The following is a 12234-nucleotide window of genomic DNA, read 5'->3' on the forward strand; positions in this document are numbered from 1 at the left end:
AATTAAGTTGAGTTTGTTGTTTCGTTTCTTTTAATTGGTATCACTTTGTCTAGTGCACAAATGCATATGGCTGTAATTTAGTGAACTTCAGTCTTCCTTTTGTGACAAATTGATAGAAAAAAATTATTATGAGTGGAACAATGACTACAGGGAATGAGGGAGAATCTTGGAGAACTACATGTAATTCAGTTGACTAAATGTAATACCTGCATTATATCAGTAGCTAATGAAAACAGTGCTGAATACTGGCAAAGCCTAAACCATTTCTGATTCCATCTCCTGTCAAAAGGCCACTCCATAAATCATACCTGAATTTTATTTAGTGTCAGGAGCCAGTAATCTGACAGAGTGCAATGAGGTGTTTGGACCAAAACATGTATACCAAGTCATGTGCTCCCTAGTTTTGTAATTACAGGGTCACATAATCCATCTATGGATTTTAATAAGTAACTTATTATGTTCCCTTTAGTGTTAATTATTTTACACATCACTTGTTCCTGGTTTATTGACACAATTTAATATCTTTATCACATAAAATTACCAGTATAGCCAATCAGTATTTATTATAAATGAGTAGCCTGTGGAGAGATTCTGTTATTTCCTTTCCATGCCAAAATGTAAAAGACACAGCAGGGTCAGCATCATATTAGACCTTGATTATTCTTGAGATGTGGCCAGTCTCTACCAGCCTGGTTAGGTACAGCAAGGTCAGAGGTGTTGACAATTTTTGGTCAGCAACTTTCAACTGATTTTTCTTTTTTTTACTGCTTTTCTTTGTACACCTGAAGATGGGCCAGATCCAAAACAGTCTGGGTTTTGTTCTGCTAGCTGCTTTAATCTGTAAGAGAATGCACAAATACCCTGCAGGAATTGGATCTAAATACCTAACCATCCTCTGTCTAGAAAACAATATGAATCTTATTTATTTTAGTTAATCTAAAATGTTTTTTTCTGGTTCAAGCTAGCCTTTTGCATCAAACTTTCCAGCTTCTTTACACATTTTGATGCTTACTTATATTTAAAAAAATTAATTAACCCACATGCTCTTAAATTTTTTGAAATAAAATAATATATTTTTATAAAATATAACGTTTCTATCAAACCCACACCCCTTTAACTGCCCATTCTGCAATAAGAATCCTAATTGAGGGTGAAGGCATTTCTTGGAGGAAGATGACTCTGATCAGTCTTTTACTTTGAACCCTGGCTCATTCATTTTTCTCATGAACACTTGAACAGTTCAATTTTTCTCCATGAATGTTTGTTGATAATTGTTTTCCAAGCTCATCCACTTAGCAATAGAACAGTGGTTTTTCAGATGGAGCAAGTGAGAGGAATCTCTACTATTGTTTTCTTGCCTTAATTTGTACATTTGTGCTGTCAGACTTGTACCTTTGCACCAAGAACTACACTCCAGCAGTCCCAACAGAGGCAGAGTAGGAGGCATCTATCCTACAACTGCTTATGTTAGGATTTTCCTGTTTTTGGATTAGGACTGGCGTAAACTGTATATCAGGATTATGTTCTTGTAGCTCCCTACCTTATTCCATTGTTGACTGGCTTATTAACACATTGATAATGTAGGGAGACAAGTACAACTCCTTCACTGCTTTGGAAAGAAGAGAGAAGTTCAGATTTCTTGTACTGTCCTTCCCCTCATCCCCCTGCCAGTCAGGAGGCTGAAGAAGTCCCTAACTGCAACTTTACAAGCGAGGAATGAACAAATGTCCCCATAAAATAGTTAGTCATTGTTTGTAAAAATAACACTGAGAATTTCTCACAAATAATAGAAAAGTGTCACATGTGAGAAAAGGTAAAAAGCACTGTTGAATCCACAGTCACATGGGCTTTGCAGTTGGAGGGCTGAGCTCCACAAGGAACAGGCAGAAATGCAACTGCGATGCTTTGTGCTTATGCTGCACAGAGGGTTTGGCTAGAATAAGAGCTGCTTTGACCTGGCAGGGTTTTGGGATAATCGCAATGTTCATGCAAGGATATCTCTCCTTCAGCCTTCTGACTTGCTCCTTCAGCACAGGACTGTTTCCCTCTTTTGTTCTTCCATAGACTCCTGTGCTAGGCTCTAGGTATTCCACTAATTTCTGATTCTTCTGCTGTTGCTTAATATAGAGCCATGTGCATATGGAGTTACTGTCCTCCAGATAAGATGGAATGTAAAAAATCTTATCTTAGTCCATATCTCATTTTTCTACTATACTTTCTAATAGGGATATTTTAGGGAAAGATCTACTATAAGAGAACAGGAGAAAAAAAAAAAAGCAAGTTTCTTGTTTCTGCAAACTTGCCTATTTCTAATTCACTAAGTTCCTGCACTGTCCATGAGAGAATGAAAACTTGATAACATCCTTCCTTTTGTTAGTAAAACTATTGTACAGCTACTTTCATGGAGACAGTGATTAAACACCATGCCATGTGGCTTAGGCAACCAATGGAAAAATGGAAAAAGTGAATAATGTTGCATGTGGGGAACTGATTTTGCAAGCAGTACTGGACTCAGTTTTATTTACGTAAAACACTCACTGAGTAATCAACAAATGAATAGAAAGGCAAAAAACATCAACCCTGTCTGAATTAACTCTATGTTAGGAAGAGATTTCTTCATTCTATCCCTAACTGTGTTTCCATTCTTCAAAAACTCCTGGACAAAACTGAAAAAAATATTGGGAAACAACTGATTGTGCTTGGCCAAATTGCTAGTACATATTAAGAGAGGAAGGTAGAACTGCAGCAGGGTTTGGTCCTCCATCCTTCACAGCATAAATCTCACCTATTGAACCATAGCATGGTTTGGGTTGAAAGGGACCTCAAATACCATCTAGTTCCATCCCCAGGGACACCTGGAATGGGCCGGAAAGCCTTTCACTAGACCAGGTTGCTCAAAGCTCCATCCAACCTGCCCTTGAACATTTCCAATGATGGGGTATCCACAACTCCTCTGGAAAATCTGTTCTAATGTTTCACCACTCTCTCAGTAAAGAATTTCTTCCTGATATAGAATCTAAACCTATCTCCTTTCAGTTTAAAACCATGTGCTGCTTTTGTTTGGGATGGAGTTAATTTTCTTCACAGTAGCTAGTATGGAGCTGTGTTTTGGATTTGTGCTGGAAACAATGTTGATAACATGGTGATGTTTTCAATACCACTGTGCAGTGCTTACACAGAGTCAGGGCCAATTCTGCTCTCACTACACTGCACCAGTGAGGGGGCTGGGGATGCACGAGGAGCTGGGAGGGGACACAGGTGGGACAGCCAACCCCAACTGACCAAAGGGATATCCCACACCATATGGCATCATGCTCAGAATACACAGTGGTGGGAAGAAGGAGTAAGAGCGGGGGCTGTTCAGAGAGATGCTGCTTGTCTTCCTAAGCCGCTGTTGCATGTGAGGGAGCCCTGCTGTCCTGGGAATGGCTGCACACCTGCCTGCCCATAGGAAGTGCTGAATTAATTCCTTGTTTTCCTGTGTGAAGCTTTTGCTTTACCTATTAAACTATCTTTATCTCAGCCAGCAGGTGTTCTCACTTTTCCAATTCTGTCCCCCATCCCCATCCCGCCTCTCCCCACTGGCAGGGGGGAATGAGTGAACATCTAAGTGTGGCTGAGATAGGGCTAAAGTTAAACCATGACAAATGCTGCCTCTCATCCTATCACTACACACACTGACAAAGAGTTCCTCCCATCTGTGTTGTGGCCCCCCCTTAGGCACTAGAAGGTGGTGTAGGGTCTCCCCAGAGTTTTCTCTTGTCCAGGCTGAACCCCAGCTCTCTCAGACTGCCTTCATAGGAGGGGTGCTTCAGCCCCCTGATTATCTTTGTGGGTCTCCTCTGGACCTGCTTGAGCACCTCTGTGTCCTGCTTCTGCTGACAGCCCCGGGGCTGAACACGGTACTCCAGGGGGGAATCTCTTGAGACAAGCTGAGAGGGAGGATCACTACCCTCAAGCTGCTGGTCATACTTCCTTTGATGCAACCCAGAGGACACTTGACTTTCTGGGCTGTGAGTTCACAATTCTGGCTCATGTTCAGCCTCTGATCCCCCAGTACTCCTGTCTCCTTCTCTTCAGGGCTGCTCTCAATTGGTCAGGGTCCTCACAGGATTTCAATAGGTCAGGGTCCTCACAGGATTTCACAATAGTGAAAAGCATTTTACAATGCCGTGGTGGCTGACGCTGCTCTTCAGCAGCACACCTCCCTTCACAGACTTGAGAGAGAAACCACATCTTTTGGCAAGCACCTTGGAACAATGCTCCTTCTGAAATGCAGGCCACTTCCTCTTATAAGTACTGTGCTGAAGCCACCATGATGATTTGTCAATATATTTATGTCTTCACGTGGGAACTTTTGCCACATTTGCATTCTGCTTTCTTGAGATAAAACGCTATTGCTAACTCATGGCACCACCACTCCCTCACTAATAGCTGTTAGAGTTTCTTTGCTTATCAGTGTTTTTCAAGGAAGTTCACAGCTTGAGAGGTCAACTTTAAACACACTGAAACATTAGCTTGTAGTGACAAATAAAGAAGATAAGATATGTCTGGAAACACATGGAAAATATCTTTTCCTTGTTTACCTTGTGAAGTAGAAAAAGAGGAATAAACCTGCTCATGTTCCCAATCCAATACTAGAACAAAGCAGGTCTCAGACAAGGGCTGGGACACAGCAGCAAGTCTGAACTAAATGAATAGTCAGCAACAATGATTATGAGTCACATACAAAGAAGGGAATATGTTTTCTACTACAATCACAATAAAGCAATGAAATAGGAAATGGAACTTGAAGCAAGTGCAGCAAAAATGTTCTGAAATAGAAATTTTTAAGGACTACTTTTTCTGCTTCCTCTGTTGGTAGTTTTCTTTTCTGCCTCTTTTATTTTTTTTAATCAAATGAGGGATTTGATTGTTCACACTGGAAAGAAGATATGTTTCTCTCTTTGCTGGCAATCAAAAGTATCTCCTGCAAAAGAATTTGGTCTGTAACTAGGAAATCCCCTCTCCTGCCATGCAAACTCTCTCATTCTGACATTTCTCTGTTTCCAAAGCCCTCCAAACCATGTGAAACTACAGAAAATGTAACTAAAATAAATCTCAAAGACTAATATTTTCATTTATGAACTGTGAACTATATGTACTAACAAAATGATTTCACTGCAGTGTGAGGTGTTAGACCCTTTCTCTTTCAGAATTAAAAAGGAATTACCTCTCAGAGCAGTGATTTACATGTTTTGAATCTTGAGGATAAGCCAAAGAGAGCTATGAGAGTATATCAAGCTGGGAGAAGTGAAAAAGCTTAACCTTTTGGAAATTCTTCAGTGAAAAGTTCAGGCCCAGTGCTATGTCCTAAAATTCCCTGCCTTTGTTGTGTTTCAGGCTGGGACCAGTGGAGGGGACATAGATGAAGTGGCTGTTCTCAATTCACAGGGGACCTGTTTAGGCTGAGAAAGGTGAGCAGAGCAGCATCACTGACTATTCAGAAAAAATGGCTCAGAAGAGGTGTCTCAGGATTTAAAAAGAAATAAATGTAGGAGAGGAGGAAAATTCACCTTTATTGTGTGTTAGAGACTTAAATACTTGAACAGATTCACATGGTCAGACTATGTCATAATCAGAAACAAATTCCTTGTCTTCCAGGAGCTGCCTCAACTATTTCTTTCCTGGAAATCTCCAAGGAAAAACTCCCCCAAGAACAGCGAGGCAGCAACGAGGCCCTGTGGCTGTATTCTGGAGTTCTCCCTCATTTCCCTACCTACCCTGCAACTGGCACTGTCTCAGCTAACACAAACTAACCTTCAAATAAAAATAGTAAAATATTAGCAACGTTCAGGCAGTTTCTTTTGGGTGAGCAGTAAAAGCTTGACAAACGTCTTCTCAAGCAAGCCCAGTGAGACTTGCTGCTGTCATTAGGGAACCAGTCTCAGGCGAGTCCTTGCCTGTAGTGCTAGCCCAAGAGAAAGGGAACCTTTTAAATTAATCTGGGTGCAGAAAAGAAAACTAATGTGGGGGAGGGGAGATGTTTCCAGCAGTTGAAATCTGATGGAAAATATAGAGTGATAACAGTATATTTCCTGATTACAGAATGGGTTCTGTAGGTTTGGTTTCACATAAAGGGGAAACTTGCCAAACAGAAAAGTGAGCAAATATGGTCTCTATTATAAATACTTTTGCACAGAAGTGCAGAAAGAGAAACCTGTGCCCAGTGCATGATTTTTAGGCAGTGGGATCTATTATCCTCTCTCCTGATGGGTTTGAGAAGGATAAAGAAAATCCCAATTATCAAGAGGAATGGAAAGCTTTGTTGCATATCTTAATAGGGCAATGAAATAGTTGGTGATTTCTGAACAGGGGCTGCAGTGTATATCCTGGAGATGACCACATTTCTCTTCCCTCCCCTATGGATCTGGCTACCTGCCTATTTTTATGTGAGTTTATTTGAATTACACAAACTTGCTACATTCCTTTATTGGTCTTCATTAAATGCAATCAGGAATATGAATTAGATATGAAAACACTTCAAATAAATACATATCCTGTGATAAGACTGAGAAGATCCTCATTTCCAACTTCCTTCCCACAGTAAAATGATGAGACACAAAGGAGCATATACAGTTGAATTTAAGGGGGTTTCTATTAAATCTCTACTCAAGCTAGCAGTCCTTTCCTTTCCCCTTTCCTCCCTGCTTTGTTGACTTTTAAAAGACTCTGGTTGTTACTTGCGCAGTGTTTCTGGAAACAGCATTATTTTGAGCAAGGGTTACTCTTTCCAGAAATGCTTATCTGGCACAGCAGGGGACAGAGAAATTGCAATTTTAGTGTCAGAATAGGCATGTCAACAATCAGTCCCAGCACTTCTAAACACAGGAAGCTGGCAACACTGCCTCTCTTTCCAAACACAAGTGGTGCAGTTGCGCACTCAGCGCTGATACATCCAGCTTCCTTCCACACCCCAAACTCCAGAGACTTTTTTTTTTTTGTACTGCGCGCCAGTATCAATCAGGAAAACTGTGCTAAAGCCGATGATGTTTCACCAGCAAAAGCTGGTGAAAGTTAATGGAAAATCAAGTCTTTTTGAAACTTATTGTACAATCTTTCTGGTTCAACCTGAAGAACATGACTTTTGAAAGGGCCTCAGCCAGGCCTGCTTTCCTAGAGATGCAATTTTGCATCTGTAATCAGTTTAAACCACAATTTAATTACAGTCATAAAACTTGCCAGTTGCACCTCCAAATGTCTGATTTGTGAAGCACTTGGGTAGTTAGGTAAGCACATACAGGACTTGCATTGAAAGTGACCTTTGAGCCTGGATATGAAAGTTAGTACTGAAAATTTAATGTTGTTTCAGGTTTTCAATATTTTATGTTAGTTTCTGTCTTTTGGTTTTTATTTTCTATTTTCTGAAAGTGGGACTGTGATGACAGGGAGGAAAACTATGAGCTCATCAGAACTAGTTAGAGACAGAACTAGCTAGACACACTACTTGGAATGAACTTGTTTATATTTTTCAATATCTTTAACGATGATATTTTTGATGGCTCATCTAAAATGTCATGGTTGGAAGACAAAACACTAATAAAGGAAATTTTCCCTGCAGGCTAGCTGGACTGGAAACATACAACTCTGCATGACACTTTCACTAGCCACACATTTGCTAAGAAAAGGATTGTAAGGCACTACTACATGAAGTAATTTGAAAGTTGAAGCAATAAAGTACAGTGTAAATAATTCAATTTTTGGAGAGAGTGGGGGCAGTTGAGCTTGTCTTAAGTGGGTGGATCAAGCAGATCTATTATTGGCAGTGGAGGCTGCATCAGTAAAATTCATCTTCTGAAACAAAATGTTTCTTCTTTAGACTTGGTGACGCTATGTAGAAATAGCATTTCACACAGCAGCTTTTCGTATTAAATTTATAAACATAAGAAATTGCTGACTAGAGAAAGGATCCTTTGGTTCATCAAGCCTTTTTTTCAGTATATTTCATCCTCAGCTCCCTGGTTTATCTCTGTATCCTTCAGTCCTTTCTCTCCTGAAATGAAAATGTCCAGCTGTCTCTTAAACTCATTTAGATTACTTGCTTCACTGGCCAATTATTCCATATGTTTACTACTGTTTCAGGCAGAATTATGTTACTCAATTCCCAGTTTACTCTTGATTTCCGAGATTTGCAACATGTTTCCAAGGTCTCAGACTACTGATTTCAGGAAAAAATGCTCATATTTTGTGTTGTTAAAAATATATAGAAAATTTTCATATCCTCAGCTATTCCGTAGTGTTCTCACATACAATTAGATAAGTAGTAATCTTGTCTATGAGCAACAGAAGTAGATAAAGGCTAAATCCATGTCTTTAGTGTTCTTTTCCTCCTGAGTTTATAGCCTCTTCCTCTTTCAATGAGTCCCTCCAAGCTCTCAAGGAAGAGAGGTGTCTAATGACTCCTTGAGACAGGGGCACTCACTCAAACAAGAAGGTTCATCTCAGAGGCACCAACATTTTTTTTTCTTTGCCAGTGAGAACAGACCTATCCTTTCTGGGTTTTTGTGATAAATATTTTCTTAAAGGAGTATATCAAAGGTGAGATATGACAGAAAGTGCAATGACTCCCAGATCACTTCTCACTTCATTGCAGCTCTTTTCGCAATGCCCGTATGGTATCTGTTACCTGTCTGTTTTCTGCTATCTGCTATACCTGTATGGTGGCTTCTGCAAATGTCATTTGATGTTGCAATAGCAACTGAGATTTCTCAGGCAAGTTACTGGTCCTCTTAACTTGCCCAGAAAGGGAAGGGTTTCTTGGCTTGATGAAAGAGGGGACAGCACATTCTCCCTTTTTGTGAGAAGGGATGATACTCTCCTTAGACGCTTACCTTTCACCAAAGAGTGACACCTACAACTTCAGGTGGAGTTTTGTTACCAATTGCTACAAATCAAACCACACAGGTCAGTTCATGAACCTTTCATAAGCTAAACCCTGCAGCATTTACATAGCATTACAAGACACATAATTTAAAAAAAAAAAATAGGTGCTGCAAATAAAAGTCTACCAAAAAAATAGCATCTCCTCAAGAATCTGCCCAAGGGCTGAAGTCTGGGGTTTGGTTTTGGCTTCAGCACTTTTCCCCAAAATCAGCAGGACTCCACCCTGTCTTAAGGTTTAATTCTGGGTCTCGATGACTGATCTAACTCCTGTTGGAGTTTCCTCATGAAACATGTGAGGTTGATTCTTTTCCCATTTACATAGTGAACATGAGAAGTAACACTCTTTGAGCAATATCCATCAGAAATCAACAATTTTTAACTTGTGGACTCTTAATTTTCCATTGCATATTTAAAAATGCTCTGCAGAAGACAATATAACCTACAGACACGAGGCTTGCTTTTTTACTTGTCTTCTGTGCATTTGTTGAAGTAAGGCACATTCCAAGTTCTGGTTTCTGTATACTGAAAAACATTTTCCTATAAAAGTGAAAATATCAAGAAATTCTAGGGAAAATTCAGTGAAAATATTCTGAGAAAACACTAATGTTTTTGAGTCAGAAGCTATCCAGAATAAACCATCTGCTGCTTAACGTAAGCAAAACCTTTGTAGTTATCAGTTGCTTTTTGGAAAAGATCAATAATACCCCAAGCAATTGGTAAGTGAATAGCTAAAAATGAGTTTGCAACCTTTCTGACTTTCGAAGTTGTAAAACATTTCCGCTGAAGACATGTAGTGAATTTAAGCAACTGAAGTCAGCTGGGACTTTCCTCAATTTTTACAGACTGCTCAGGAGTAATCCAGAGATCCCCAAATGGCAGAGTACAGGTTGAAAACCACTGATATACAGATATCATTTGGATAATCCTGCCAGGTTTTTAATATTCAGTTAAACATGCTTCCAAAGGGAAGTGTAAGACCAAGAGACTCATGAGCACCTTCTTTATTTGTCGTATATATCTGGACTAAGTGAATAATGATACAGAGCCTATAAATAAAAGGAATTTTAAAATAATTTAAAAGCTGAAAATACATATGTCTTAAAGGTTGTGCAGATATTGGCATTACAGAAATCCAAGGAAAGACAGGTGTAAAAAAGGTAGCTGGGTTGTTTCAATTTCAAATAAGTTTAACTTAGGAAAAAAAATTAAAGTGCATGCTTCTAATGTTTTCCTCAATTTCTCATTATTTTCTATAGGACCACAGCACTAGTCAAGTATGGCATTTAATCCTTATAGCATTATCTCTCTAAGTTAATATTTTCTGTCTCCAAAATAGGTATTCCTTTGGCATGTTGATTTAATAAACCCTAACATATTCTCACTATATTTACTAAAAAGAAATGAATCAGTGAATTGGTTTGTGAAGAGTTAATCTTTAAATTTGAAGTTTTTTCTAAAGCTTAGATTTCAGCTCCCTAAAAACCTATTGCAGGGCTTCTTACCTGCTGTCAGAGTCCTCTCCTATCTATCCTCTCCTGTCTATCTTCTATCTCCTCTCAGAAAAAGAGACATAATTCTATCCCTTCTCATTAAAACCAGTTATTCTTTTTAAAATGTTACCTGGACCTGGAAATGACAAAGTCTGAATTTCAAAGCCATATCAGATATGTGAGCAGAATTCTTTCCTTAAGTGTCTGCACAACAAGTTACAGCATTAATAGTAAGTACGCTACAGTAAAATAGCAAGCTGGAGAAATGCCTAAATCCTTCACAAGTATTTTCTTTTTCTTCTGCAGCCTTTACCTTCTCACTCGCACCACAATGTAACAGGGTGCTCAAGCATGGTGCCAGCTTCAAGCACGTTAAGTATTCTCTGTGTGATATGTGCACACAGTATTTTCAAATACAACATCACACATACACACATATATGGCCTGGATCTATGTCTGGAAATGTGATTCCTGTTCAAGTAGCTCTCCAGCCTGATTTCAGAAAAAATACTCCTCTCTAGCAAAGAATTTTAATCATATGCTTGAGCTTCATTAAAAATGATGAGAAAGATGTGTACAAATGCTTAACTCTCAAAATACTAGACCATGTGCTCCCTTGTTTAAAATAATTATGAAAAATTTAATAATTTTGCTAATTTTTTATCCTTTCTTTTCTATTAGTTCTACTCATCAATTTTTCTTGTATCTTTTTTCTGCTGCAAATGCTTTAACAGACTGCGGCAATAATGCTTATAAAACTCTTTGTCCTTCATTGTCAATGTACATTTTTAGCTGCCTTCTGTTGATTTTGCCTCATACACTCAGACTGGACTAGACTTGTTTTTCTCAGTCTTGCCCCTTGCAATTTTTGCCTCACTTTGCAGCTCTGCTCACTTACAGTGGTTTCTTTGTCTTTCCATCAATTGAGATGTAAAAAGGGTAATTTAGGAAGGTGGGAGGATATGGAGTGGGAAGTGAGGATGAGGAAATCTTCAAAAAGTTTTGCCTGTTTTTTACCTTGTCATGCAGCCTTACATAAAAGCAGCTTCTCCTGGCCATGGCAGGCCAACTACTTTCTCCCCAGCATATTATGAATGACCTTTCAACAAAACAGTAAAGTCGTTGCCTAATTTAAATGCACACATAAATTTTATTATCTTCAGTAATCACAAGTTAAAGATAAGCATAAACTGACATGATTTGCCAAGTAAGGATGAGCTTAACAATTGTTCTTAGTGTTCTGCATTGAATCTTGGCCTAAAGGTTGGCCATGCCAGTCTTCCACCCTACTGGAAAGTATCCAAAGCTTCCAGTACTGTGTATTACATATCTGTGTCAAATAGTCTGATACCCATTTCTTGTCCACTAAGGAAAAGGCTAAGTTTCTGCCTTTGAGTCTGATCCCTGTGTGCCCCTGTCACTAAATCTTAGCTCAGCACAGCTGAACTGCAACTCTTTCAACAGCTGATCAAATGTGCATATCGTCAAAAGCAATGTAAGCTTCTGGTTTGAACCCACTTAATTATTTATTTTTAAATCGTGTATTTATTTTTAGAACAAAAGTGCTGGGCTATTCAAAATGTAATGTAGAAGCCTTTGAACCCTGTTAGCCTCCATATTCTAGAAGAGTATACAATAACAAGGCTACAGATGTGATATTCACTGAATTCCTACTGAGTTACATTGCCTTGGCACAAAATCCTAAACTATTGTTAATAAAGATAAGGGTTTGAGGTACTGTGGAATTCTCCATAACCTGGAGACACTGGAAGAAGGAGGGTAAGGGCACTACCATCATTCATGTGGAAGTGGAGCTAAGTAA

The 12234-nt window shown here is 39.0% G+C and overlaps 1 protein-coding gene and 1 long non-coding RNA gene across 10 annotated transcripts in view; both read right to left on the reverse strand.

The window, feature by feature from the left end:
• Positions 1–12234, reverse strand: part of MEIS2 (Meis homeobox 2) — a 173958-nt gene that overhangs the window by 48323 nt on the left and 113401 nt on the right. The window lies entirely within an intron of this gene.
• LOC135302117 (uncharacterized) lies at positions 654–4138 on the reverse strand. Its single transcript, XR_010363813.1, has 3 exons — positions 3861–4138; positions 1541–1606; positions 654–838 (listed from the first exon to the last, which is right to left on the reverse strand). It is a non-coding gene; the product is annotated as an uncharacterized LOC135302117 (long non-coding RNA).

This window comes from Passer domesticus, chromosome 6 (assembly GCF_036417665.1).
Source record: "Passer domesticus isolate bPasDom1 chromosome 6, bPasDom1.hap1, whole genome shotgun sequence".
Lineage (NCBI taxonomy): Eukaryota > Metazoa > Chordata > Aves > Passeriformes > Passeridae > Passer > Passer domesticus.